The following is a 12,453-nucleotide window of genomic DNA, read 5'->3' as shown; positions in this document are numbered from 1 at the left end:
ATTGCTTGTTAAATTAAAATGCTATGTAGGGCTGATTTTTTTTTCAATGGCATCATCCTGGAACATTGAGTCTAGCAGATGAATTAAAAAGAATGAAAGGCGGGCCAAGTAAGCCGCAGACAGATATCTGTGACTGGGACCCCTCTTTGAAGAAAAGACATTGCTCCCACAACTCTGGTCGAAAGAGCTCTAATGCCCTCAGGTATTTATATTCATGCACATCCGTAGCATGAAGGGATACATAATATCATCCAATGGGAAATGATTATCTCTTGGATAACGCCTTTCCTTTTTTGGACCGGGTTGGCCTATGAACTGCTGGTCATCTTCCCTATAGTCTTGTCTTCTGGATAAGTAGAATTTCAGAGCCCTCAAGGGGTATAGACTGTACAAGAGGTACAAAGAATACTGGCAAGTGCATTTTACTTTTTTAATTGATGTAAGAGCAACAAAAAATGCAACTAACTTTACGAGACCGCTAGGGGATGCCGAATGCAATTGCCGTGTAGATCATAGCTCCTGCAAGCTCCTGTCCTATGCAATGAAAAGAAACTGTACAGTTCAACCTTCGAAGTAGTTGAACTGGGGAGATGGGACCAGGGAACCCCTGGGGAGTTAAGGGCAGACAAGCAGTGAGTTAGTGAAGATAGAGAAGGCGAAGGAAGCGCTGAGGCTTGCGGGAAGAGCGGAAATTGGAGAGACCATGGACACGAGTGACAGGTGCGTCCCTGCTCCCAGATAAAGGTGCAGTGTTCGCAGCGTGGTAGGACCGTGGCCCAGGAACTCAATCCGTGGGCCTGCCGAGCCAAGCAGAGTAACGGCAGCTGTGATCCCTAGGGGAGAGGAGAGTGGAGAATCGGGCCAGTGTGAGGAAGGCAGCTGGGTAGGAGGGTGGTTACCCGCTGCAGCCTAACAGAGGCACCGTTAGCACGGCAGAAACTCAATCCAGCAGCCAGGGACTGCGGCGGACCATGGAGAGGAGAGGTTTGGAAGAGGGATCAGTGAGTCGTTGGTTGAAGGAGAAGGAGAAGGCGGAGAGACACTGATGAAGGCCATGGTGTTACAGGAGACGGGAGACAGGCGGACTGGACCTAGGAGGGTGAGGGTGTATTGCTACGAGTAAGGCAGCAACTACGGGGAGTGCAAGTACCGAAGATGTGAACATCTGTCCCTACATAGAGATGCCAGGAAGCAGGCTGGACCAAGAGGTGTCACCAGGACTGAGCTGCGCAATCAATGCTCTCCAAAAGTACAGGAGAGATCCTCAGATGGCAGCAGGAAGGGTACACATGATACAGGGAGAGCACCCCAGTTTAGCGAAGATGGAAGCCATTGCAGGTATCCTCTCGGAGATAAAGGCATCATCAGGAGAATGGTCGTTTTTCGGTGGGGAAGTCATGTTATGTTGGATAGGAGGTTCTATGCAGCCAGAAGGTTGGAAGAGGGCCAAGGCACAGGGGTACTGGAGATGGGGGTTGCCTGCACAAACTGTGGGAAGAAATAGCAGCAAATGTGATTGTGGTGTTAAAAGGGGGGCAGCTAAGGGTAGAAACACTAAGGGCCTAATTCACAGAAGTGTTTTATGATGGCAAAATTCCATTAGAAAACGCTCTGTGATTTCAGGGCCTAAATGTCAAGGGGTTGAACTCCCCCATGAAGAGGTCACTGCTGGTGCAAATGTTTCAGAGGTCTGTTCATACTGTTTGTACAGGAGACAAGGTTAAAATAAGGGGAAGCATGACAGGTAAGGATGGCAATGGTGTGGAGGTGTTCTGGGCATCAGGAGCAGAGAAGAAGTGAAGGGTTGGGATCTTTCTCTATAAGCAATTGCATGTACAGCATGTACAGGTGTCTAAGTGGGTGGACGGACGCCTCCTAATTGTGCAGGGTATGCTTGCAGGAGTTCAAGTGGTATTAGCATCAGTTTATATCCCAAATCAGGGACAGTTTCGTTTTGTACGCAGGCCTTGCATATAGTCTTAGAGATTAATGGAGAGATGCTGCTGGTGGGGGGAGATTTTAACCTCTGGGCAGAGGGGACCCTGGATAGGCATTCTCTGAGGGAGGCTCAGGGGTGATCCACCATTAGCCAGGGACATGGGTGTAAGTGGATCATGGAGGCAAGAGAGCTGACAGATGTGTGGAGAGCTACCCACCCACAGAAAAGGGGCTTTACTCTGTATTCAGCCACACATGAAACCTATACTAGAACTGACTATTTGCTCCCAGACCAGAAGTGTGAACACACAGTGAGCCAATGTGAGATCCGGCCCATCGGATGCTCGGATCAAGACCTGGTGTTTACAGATGTTGAAATGGCAGGCTGTAAAGACTGCAGGGAGTATCTGTACTTCTGCCCTCTATATGGTTGGGGCAGAGGCACAGAGCACCCCAGCCAAGGCTCTCAATAGGGTAGCTATGGACGAGCAACCAAGGCTTAAACTCTCAGAAGGTGATGTAAGCTTGTTCCTAATTACAGAGAATCCCCAAGCCCCTACAAAGGAATGTCCATATACTATGTTATGTGAGAACACAGTTCTTTACTACTATCAAGATTTTGATAAATAAGGTTCAAGTAAATATTCACATATAAATAATAACACTTTGTAATTTGGCAATATATTTCTAATAATGTCAACAATATATATACTCTATGTGGTACCACACAATACTTAGATTCATTAATAATGCACCAATTGCTGACAGTTTTTAAAAAGCACAGCAATCATAAGCACAGTGTAACTTCACAGATCAAGCAAGAGAGACATGTTAGTTTCAGAACATAGGCAGCATTCTTTATTTAAACTTAAATAGTGATACTGTTTGAGGACCCCCCACCTAGGCAACCTGTATGGGAAAGGTTAGGGTGTACCTTGGCTTGTCTATTACTGCCCAGTCCTTAAAGGTTCAGTATTGTTCTGCTTTACTTCTACAGGTCGGGCCTCCCCAAAGTACCTAAGATGCCACAGGAGAACAGGATCCAAGACGAGCCTGGGACCCCTAAATGATTCCTGAGACTGGAAGATGCTCTTCCTCGTCACAGTACTTTTGGTGCCTTGGCAGGCGAAGAGGTGGAGGTTGTTAGCTTTACTCAACAGGCCCCTCGAGGATGGATCCCCTTTACAAGAAGGATTCGCAGGGATGTTAAAGCCAAGAGAAAAGAAGAAACCAGACAGAATCGGAAAGGCAGCACTTTCTGTCTTCGCAGTGGTCTACGTTGGCAGGTTGTTACTCTGGCTGTGGATGTCCCACAAAGGTGAAACTTGCTGTGGACTCCTAAAATGCCAGGCTGAAGAGGATAAAACCTTGGATGCCTTTCGGTGATGATGGGTGCAGTGGTAGAAGTAGGTGTCCGTTTTTAGGATTTCACGGTTTACTGACTTTTGGTTCTTCGGTGCTGCAGCCGCAGCACGGACCTCTGGATGGCTTCTGGGTGACCTGGACTCGACCACTGGGCTGGACTATGGATGGCATGTCCCTTGAAAGATTATTTGATCAGGTTGAATTTGTACAGTTACGGGTGTCAAGTAGCACTATGCCAGGGTACCCCCTCGCCCTGGCGATACACAGCAGTCAGGCTTCCATCGGTCGCAAACACTCCTCCTGACCCTTGGCGACACAACTGGACTTCTTTGGATCAAGATGTCCAAGCACTCCTCTTCTGGAATGACTTCCAGGGTACTTCTGATGAAGAGTGGCAGGTGCATGATGGTCCCACATAGCTCAGGAAGAGGTCGCCTGACCAGGTTCTCTCTTGGATCAGTCCTTGGAAGAACACGGCAGCTTTCGGATTACTCGAAGAAATGCAGCAGCAGGCTTCTTCCTCCAGCTGGGCTCCGGGGAACAGCTTCTTCTTGTTTCAAATTCAACTTGAACCTCAGCTTCTGAACATCAGTTTCAAGATTAGCTTCTGAAGGGATCCCTAGTTATACACATTTGTTCCCCATTCACTCAGGCTGAGTCAGGCTCAGTCAGCCAATCATACACAAGTGCATTCATGCAGCCAATCAGGTTCACAGGCATTAAGGCCATTCACCCAAACTAGACACCCATAACACAGAATGTGGTTTGGAGTGCACCCAGCCTTTCAGATCACTACACTGCATTCACTCCAGTTTCAGTCAGGGTTGGCCCAAAATGTGAGTTGCTTCAGACTTCATTCATACAGGTCCCACCCCAAGGATGTACCCACAACACACAGCCCCTAAGAAGGCTCCAGTCAGTCTGGCAGGAAGCCGCCCTAGAGGCATATATGATCTTTCCACCCAACAGTCAGTCAAGGAGAAAGGGACAGAGTCAGGGCTTCCCAGGACTTTGGGAAACAAGGCGTAAAGGCAATAGAGACTAAGAGGCTTCAGTGGCCATCTTGCCTTTATCCAGGAATCCATTGATTCATATGGCAGTGCCTTGGTGTCCCAAAAATGGTGGACACTCAGAGCTACTGTCAAGTCAGCATGTAGCTGTCACAAGCCCATACCCTGCTCTGTGGGCAACACACAGGTGACCAAAAACACACATAAGGGCTGCAAGGGTGTGTCCCACCCATGAGTCCCATAAGGGTAGTTCAACAAAAGAAAAGAAATGAAGAGCTACACTGCCAGAGGTCCAGGCTGGAACTCAGTGGCAGAAAACATATAGAAAACACACACAGAGAAGTGGTAGGACAAGGACTAGGAGGCCCTGTCCCTCCAAAAGGAATTTCCATCATCACACAGGCACACGTAGGATAGATTCCAGATGGAGGTGCAATGATTACCTCTGGCGAGATCAAGTGTTTGCAGAACAGCTTGGCCAGGGGATTCAAAATTTTGAGATCAATGACACAGGTGAAGTAGACACAGACATGGTTTGGGAGGCAGGGCAGGCCAAGTGGAGGGGCTTGATAATTAGAGAGGGGGCACCAAAGAAGTGGAAATGAGCAGTGATCGAAAACAGGCTGGGCAAGGGTATAGGTGAATTAGAGGGAAGACTTCACAAGGGATTTTAATATGATGAGGAGGACTCGGCAATCATTAGGCAAAAACGGCTATAGTTGAAATCATTGGGGATGTGTGAGACAGCCAGAAAACTGCAGTTATTGAATCAAAAATATTATGAAAAAGGGAATAAGGTGGATGCACACTTGGCCGTGTGATTTAGGGCACAAAAGACAGAGAGATGGTTGGAGAAGATACGGGAAGATGTGGGGCGAGAATATGAAGCCCGGAAGAAATAGCTGAGTATTTTGCTAGGCTCTATGAGAACTCATGCAAAAAAGAATGAGGGGCGAACTGGAAGAGAGAGAGATCAATATGTAGAGGGGATTCCCATGTCATACCTGTCCCATGAGGAAGCATGTTGTATGGATGTTCCGATCACTATAGAAGAGGTGAGAAGGCGATGACAGGCTGCCGACGGGCAAGACACCTGGTGAGGATGGGTTCACTATAGGTTTCTATAAAAGATTTGCAGGGCCTTTAATGCCACACTTAGTTAAACTCTTTAAGAATATCATGGCGATAGGGCTCGCTCCTCCATCATTTAGTAAAGCATTAATATCAGTGATTCCTAAGGAAGGTAGGGATCCAACGAAATGCCAATCGTATCGCCCGATTTCTTTAGTGAATATTGATGAGAAAATCTGCACCAGAACCCTGACCACACGTCTAGAGGCAATGATGCTTTGTTTAATACACTCTAGGTAGGTTTTATTCAGGGACGACAGGGCACTGATACACTTCAGAAGACATTGAATCTCAAGGAAATCACGATGGGGAGGTGGGGAGATCCGGTACTGTTGGCACCAGATGCAGAAAAGGCATTTAACAGAGTGGATTGGGGGTTCTTGTTTGCGGTCCTGAAAAAACTGTGCTTTGGGGAGGGAATTATGAGAGGGATCAGAGCACTATTATAGACCCTATGGCTCAGGTCATGGTGAATGGGAAGGGATCGCCACCCTTCCGACTAGGGAGAGGGACCAGACAAGGCTGCCCTTTGTCACTGTTGCTGTTTGCTCTTTCTATACCACTGGCAGTGAAAGTGAGAAATGAAATACAGGTGGAGAGGTTGATGGTGGGAGCAAAGAATACAAGCTGGGGATGTACACTGATGAAATTCTCCTCCATTTACAAAACCGGGGAAGCTCGGTCCCAGCGGTTCTCCTCCTCGTTGAGGAATATGGCAGTCTGTCGGGATTTAAGGTAAACATGGAAAAATCAATTATCTTCCCTGTTGATAGGGTGCCAGATAGATGGTAGATGACCGAGTGCCATTGAATGTGACCATTAAGTGTGATGGCCTGAAATAGCTGGGGGTGACAGTGACAAGGACTGTAGCAGAATTTCATGATACTATTTCCCCATGCTGAGTGCTCTACATAATGGGCTAGAAGAATGGTCCCGAATGACTCTGTCCTGGCTAGGATGCTTAAATGCACAAAAAATGTGCTTGTTGACTAAAGTTTTTATATCTGTTCCAGATGCTCCTCATCAGAATCTCGGAGGAGATGTACAGCGAGCTGAAGCACAGGATCCTACGGTTCCTCTGGCAGGGGCGGAAACAAAGAGTGGAGTATTCCACGGAAAACATGCGAAAGGAAAATGGTGGAATAGGGCTGCCTGACATGTACAATTACTAGAGGGTGGCTCAGTTTAGGGCTATCGTCCCACACCTGCGAGGAGATAAGGAAAAGCAATGGGTAGAGCTGGCAAACCATTGGCTGAAGCCAGCTATGGTTGGGGAGTGGTTATGAGCCCTAAAGAAGAATGTACCAAGGAAAGTATGCCTGCATGGGGTGCTCAGCCTGTATTGGGACTTTTGGGGGAAATGAAAGGCGATGCAAGTAGTCACTAGGTTGCCCTCCCCCTGAGTCATCTGTGGGCTCCCCCGGTGCGGGATGACATAGTGGATCCTATTTACTTCCAGCCATGGTATAAGGAGAGTTTTGAGAGGGTAGGATGACCAGTGAAAGGAAAGGAGTTTGTTTCATTAGAAGTATTAGAGGAGTGCTTACACATGGGGGAATAGTCCATTTTTTATATATTTGCAATTGAAGGGGGTTCTTATGGCCAGTAAGTGGAAGTCAGGCCTGCAAAGGGAGCTGACAGATACTGAGAATATTCTCAATACATGTCATATGACTAAGGACCTGATTTCCAATATTTATAGATCCCTTTTGAGGGGCATCAGACGGAGGGGTGGAAATATTCAAAAGAAAGTGAAAAAGGAACTAGATGGGGAGTTTTGGGAGCAGTTGTGTCTTAGTGCACATAAAACCTTGAATGCATTGCAATATAAATTGCACGGAATTGAACTGCTATACAGATGGCAATATGACCGTGCACGCCGATCTAAAATGTTCCCCGCAGTGAACCCTGGGTGTTGGCGAAAATGTGAGAAAAAGGCTATATACTGGCACATGTGGTGGTCATGTTCGAGGGTATGGTGTTTCTGGAAAAAGAGGTGCTAGAATGGATTGAAAGAAGTCTTGACCGTTTGTCGGTGTTGTTTGGCTTAGTGGAAGGGTTAGGGGATTGGCGGTGCCATCCGCATATGGAACAAATTACTTAACTGTAACTTGTTCTCCAGCATGGGTCTTGCATGGATTCACATGCTCATGAATATTCCCTGTTGTCAGGCTAGGAATCCTTGGTGGTCATTTTAATTTTTGGTTGCACATGTAACTGCAGTATTAACCAAGAAGAGCCAGAGAGGGGAAGGAGGGAGGGTTCGCATGTGAATCCATGCAGGACCCATGCTGCAGAACAAGAGTTACAGGTAAGTAATGGATTCACATGCTCATGAATACGATTACAGAGCAGTACCAATACACAACCGCGGGAGGTGGCAAAGCTCACAGAAGAAATACACGTACCCTGGAACAGACTCACCTCCGATGAACAGGTTGCACAGCACTGCATGGCCGACTCAGGACTCTTCCCTGGAATCCCTGTCGACACAGTAGAATCTTTGTGAAGGTGTGGTTAGACCTCCACATAGCAGCCCTGCAGATGTTGAGCTCAGGAACACCAGAGAGAAACGCTGTTGTTGTTACGATAGCTCTGTTGAAATGGGCTCTCTGCCGGCTTGGAAGCGGTCTGTTGAACAGACAATGGCAATGCATGATACAGCCCTAGAGCCACCTGCAGCTGGAAGCCTTTTGATAGGGCCTTCCCATGACCCACAGGTCCAAAATTGACAAAGAGCTGAGACATATTTCGAAAGTCCTTTGTGAGTGCAACATAGAACTTCAGAACATGCGCAATGTCCAGCGAATGTAACACCCTTTCAGCATGCGAAGAAGGATTTGCAAAGAGAAGACCAGTAGAACCAAGGGCTTGTTGAGATGAAAGTCCGACAGAACCTTTGGCATAAAGGAAGGATGCATTTGCAGAACTACCTTAGTGGCATAGAAGGACAAATACAGAGCCTTACAGGAGAGAGCCTGAATCTCCCTGACCCACCTAGCCAAGGTGATAGCCTCCAGGAAGGCGGTCTTTGACACCAAAACTTTAAAGGGGCTTGATGCATTGGTTCAAATCGGGGCCCCATTAGTTTAGACAGCACTACCTTCTGTCCCCACGCCGGGGCATGAGACTTCATCAGAGGGAATTTCCTGCAGAGGCCCTTGAGGAACTCCTTGACGGGCTTGAGCAACCACTGGGAGAGCTTGTCTGGAGCCTGGGTGTACCAGGATATGGCGGCCAGGTGTAGTTTGTTAGATGCATGGGTCAGACCAGCCTTGGCCAGCGAGAGAAGGTATGGATGTAGCTGTGGAACAGTCACCTGCATTGGTGAAATCGTCTGCGTCCGGCGCCACACCATAAAGGGCTCCCATTTGTGCTTGTAGCAACTTAACGTAGAGAGGGCCCTAGCCTTGGCCAGGATCTTCTAGCATTCCGAAGGCAGTAAATAGTGTCCAAATCCTAAGGCTGCAGGAGCCAGGCAGTGAGGCTCAGCAACGCTGGGTTGTGGTGATGGATTGACCCTCCTTCTCTGGAGAGGAAGTCGGGAAGTTGAGGGAGTTTGATTGCCGGGGCCACTGACAGATGGAGATGGTCTGCGTACCAAATCTGCTTCAGCCACGCTGGAGCAATGACGATCATCTTGCAGTGGCAACGTCTGAGTGTGTTGATCACAAGTAGCAACAGCGGAAATGGAGAGAAAGCGTCCAGAAAGCGGTCCTCCGAAGGGAACGAGAAGGTGTCTCCCAGAATCCTCGGCTGAGGGTATCTGCAGGCAAACCTTTGGCACTTGGAGTCGGCAGCTGTCGCAAAGAGGTCGATCTAAGGGAGACCTCACTCGTTGAAGAGACGCAACACTTGTGTTTGCTGGAGTTCCCATTTGTCATTTCCAGATTGGTCAGGGATCTGTGGTCTACCTTGGGCATGAAGTAGGTGGACGGAGGATTCAATCTCTACTCAGTAAACTACAAGCAGTACAATACAGGCCTACCCCCACTACACAAACCCAAGTGAGAGCCTTCTTAGGACTCACTGGGTACTATTGACATTTTATGGCAGACTATGGCACCATAGTTGCCCCTCTGACTGCTCTCACTAATCCAAAGAATCCTAAGAAGGTCTCTTGGACTGAGGAGTGTGAGAAGGCCTTCAATGGCTTAAATGACTCCCTGTGCCAGGCCCCTGTTACCAGGGCCCATGACTAAACAATTTGCTTTTATTGTGCAGACAGATGTCTCTGACACTGGGATAGGTGCTGTGCTATCACAGATAGATGAGAAAGGCAAGGAACACCTGATTGGATTCATTAGTCACCAGTTTAACGACAGGGAGCTCAGTTGGTCCATTGTGGAGAAAGAATGTTTCTCTGTTGTTTGGGCCCTAAGGAAGCTTGTCCCTTCTGCTATGGGACCCATTTCACTGTGAAAACTGACCATAAGCCCTAGAAATGGCTGATGAACATGAAGGGAGAGAATCCAAAGTTGCTCAGGTGGTCTCTAAGTCTGCAAGGGTTTGACTTCACCATTGAGCACAGGCCAGGTGTCAAACATAGCAATGCTGATAGACTATCCAGAGTGTTTAACCGACCTGAACATGAAGCTCATCCAGGGGTGGATTAGTTCCCCCTGTCATTAGTCTGGGATGGGCAAGTGTTTGGAAAGATTTCCTTTAGGGGTTATTTTCCCTCAATTTGGGACCCCCCAAACGTTTTGCTTTTGTTTGGCTTTCCTATCCTGACCTTTGCCAGTGGAGCGCAGCCTTCAGCTGCGCTCCCCTGGGCTTTTTCTCACTTGTTATGGGGAAACTGACACATCCTTCAGACTGTCAGTACTGGGAAAGGGAATAGTTTCTTACCTGTAACTCCATTTCTCCAGCATTGGTATCTTTCATGGATTCACATGCTTAGAATATTCCCCGTCGTCAGACTGGGACCCCTCGGTAACATATATAGCCTTTTCCTATAGGAAAACTTCCGACACTTTTGTGTCCTATCTACGTCCTTTTAGGACCCGCCTACGCATGCTCCGCAGGCCGTCCCAGTATAAGAGGCCCGCCCCCGCGGTTCCCCTTCAGATTTCGGCCCCTCCAAAGTAGGAAGGGTTAAACTTATCCATCACATATATTGCAGTCCTGGGGAGGCTTGGCGGGCGCATGTGAATCCATGAAAGATACCAATGCTGGAGAAATGGAGTTACAGGTAAGAAACTATTCCCTTCTCCAGCATTGGATCTTTCATGGATTCACATGCTTAGAATAGATTGTGTAGTCGTAACCCTTGAGACGGTGGTGAGAATGCAATGTAACGTACCCTCACCATACTACACAATACATATGTACAGCAGGAATAGGTTTACTCATACAACATTTCCCACATAAAGTATACTGTCATCAAAAGGTAGAAAACAGACTCTCCACAGCGTGGAGCTTACCTTACTGAAACAGATGGCGCAGGACAGCTCTTCCCATCTGCACCTCATCCGCATGCTGCCTGGCAAGGCAGTAGTGGCGGGTAAACGTGTGGGGCACTGACCATGCCGCAGCTTGGCATATGTCCGTCAGCGGAATTCCGGCCCATAACGCTGTTGAGGATGACATCGACCTTGTAGAATGGGCTCTAGGATGTCTTTGCAGTGGCCTTCCGGCCTTAGAGTGACAAAAAACAATCGTCGACGAGACCCATCTGGCCAATCCCTGTTTCGAGATTGCTTTACCTCTCGTCGACGGACCATATGCGACAAACAGTTGCCGAGTAGCCCTGATGTCCTGTGTGCGATGTAGGTAGAATTTCAGAGCCCTCTTAACGTCCAGGGTATGAAGAGTTTTTTCTGCTGCCGAGGATGGAGTGGCGAAGAAAGTAGGCAGAACCACGGATGAGTGTTTGTGATATACCGTCGGAACCTTAGGGACGAACGTAGGGTTAGTTGCCAGGACTACCTTGTCCTTAAAGAAACTTAGGTGGGGCGGGTCCACGACCAGCGCTTGTAGTTCGGAGATACGTCTGGCTGATGTGATAGCTATCAGGAATGCCAACTTCCACGAAATGAATTTCATGTCGGACGTGGCCATAGGCTCGAAAGGTGGTTTCATCAAGCCTGCCAACACTGTGTTGAGGCTCCACGCCGGGGGAAAACGTTTCACCGGGGGAAAAACTCGAAATAAACCCTGCATGAAGTGTTTCACCAGTCTGTCACTGAATAGAGGAGACGACTGCCTCTTCCTTGTGAACCTCGAGATGGCTGCCAGGTGTACCTTTATCGATGAGGGGGACAATCCCTTTTTTGCTAAGAGGAGCAGGTAAGGTAGAACTTGTTCCGGCGTCACCGACAATGGCTGTAGGTCCCGCTGTTTTCTACACCATTCACAGAATCTCCACCACTTATAGGAGTAGGATTTGTTAGTGGAAGGGGCTCTAGCCGCCTGTAGAACTTCTTGGCACTCCTCTGAAATGTCTAAAGCCCCGAATTCCGAGAAGTCAGGAGCCAGGCCGTAAGGTTGAGACTGTCCGGGTCGTGATGCCACACCGTGCCTCTGTCCCGGGATAGAAGGTACAGGACTTTCGGAAACGCTATGGGATGTTCCAGCGATAGATGGAGGAGGTCTGAGAACCACGGTTGCCTCGGCCAGTATGGTGTCACTAGGATCACCCGGCAATTGTATCTGCGTATCCACTGTATTGTTTTCCGTATGAGGGAAAACGGGGGAAAAGCATAGAGGAACATGTCCGTCCATGGGAAGGAGAACGCCTCCCCCACCGACCCCTCTTGGGGCCATCTGCTTGCAAATTTCTCGCATGTCTTGTTTTCTTTGGTCGCGAAGGCGTCCAGAGGGGGGTGGCCCCATTTCTCGAACACTTTCTTCAAGTGACCCGTGTCCACTTCCCACTCGTGTATCTGGGCCATGTTTCTGCTGAGGGAGTCGGCTTGGCAGTTCCTCACTCCTGGAAGGTGATGAGCCACGAGGGAGATTTCGTGCTTCGATGCCCAATGCCATGTTTTCTGGGCTTCTATGGAGA

The 12,453-nt window shown here is 48.4% G+C and overlaps 1 protein-coding gene across 21 annotated transcripts in view; it reads right to left on the bottom strand.

Annotated features, from left to right (window-relative positions):
- UNC80 (unc-80 homolog, NALCN channel complex subunit) overlaps positions 1 to 12,453 on the bottom strand; it is a 3,486,058-nt gene that overhangs the window by 884,261 nt on the left and 2,589,344 nt on the right. The window lies entirely within an intron of this gene.

The sequence above is a fragment of the Ambystoma mexicanum genome, chromosome 9, assembly GCF_040938575.1.
Source record: "Ambystoma mexicanum isolate Mex_15411 chromosome 9, UKY_AmexF1_1, whole genome shotgun sequence".
NCBI lineage: Eukaryota > Metazoa > Chordata > Amphibia > Caudata > Ambystomatidae > Ambystoma > Ambystoma mexicanum.
Note: the sequence above shows the minus strand (reverse complement) of the source record. Positions and strands in the feature narration are given on the sequence as shown.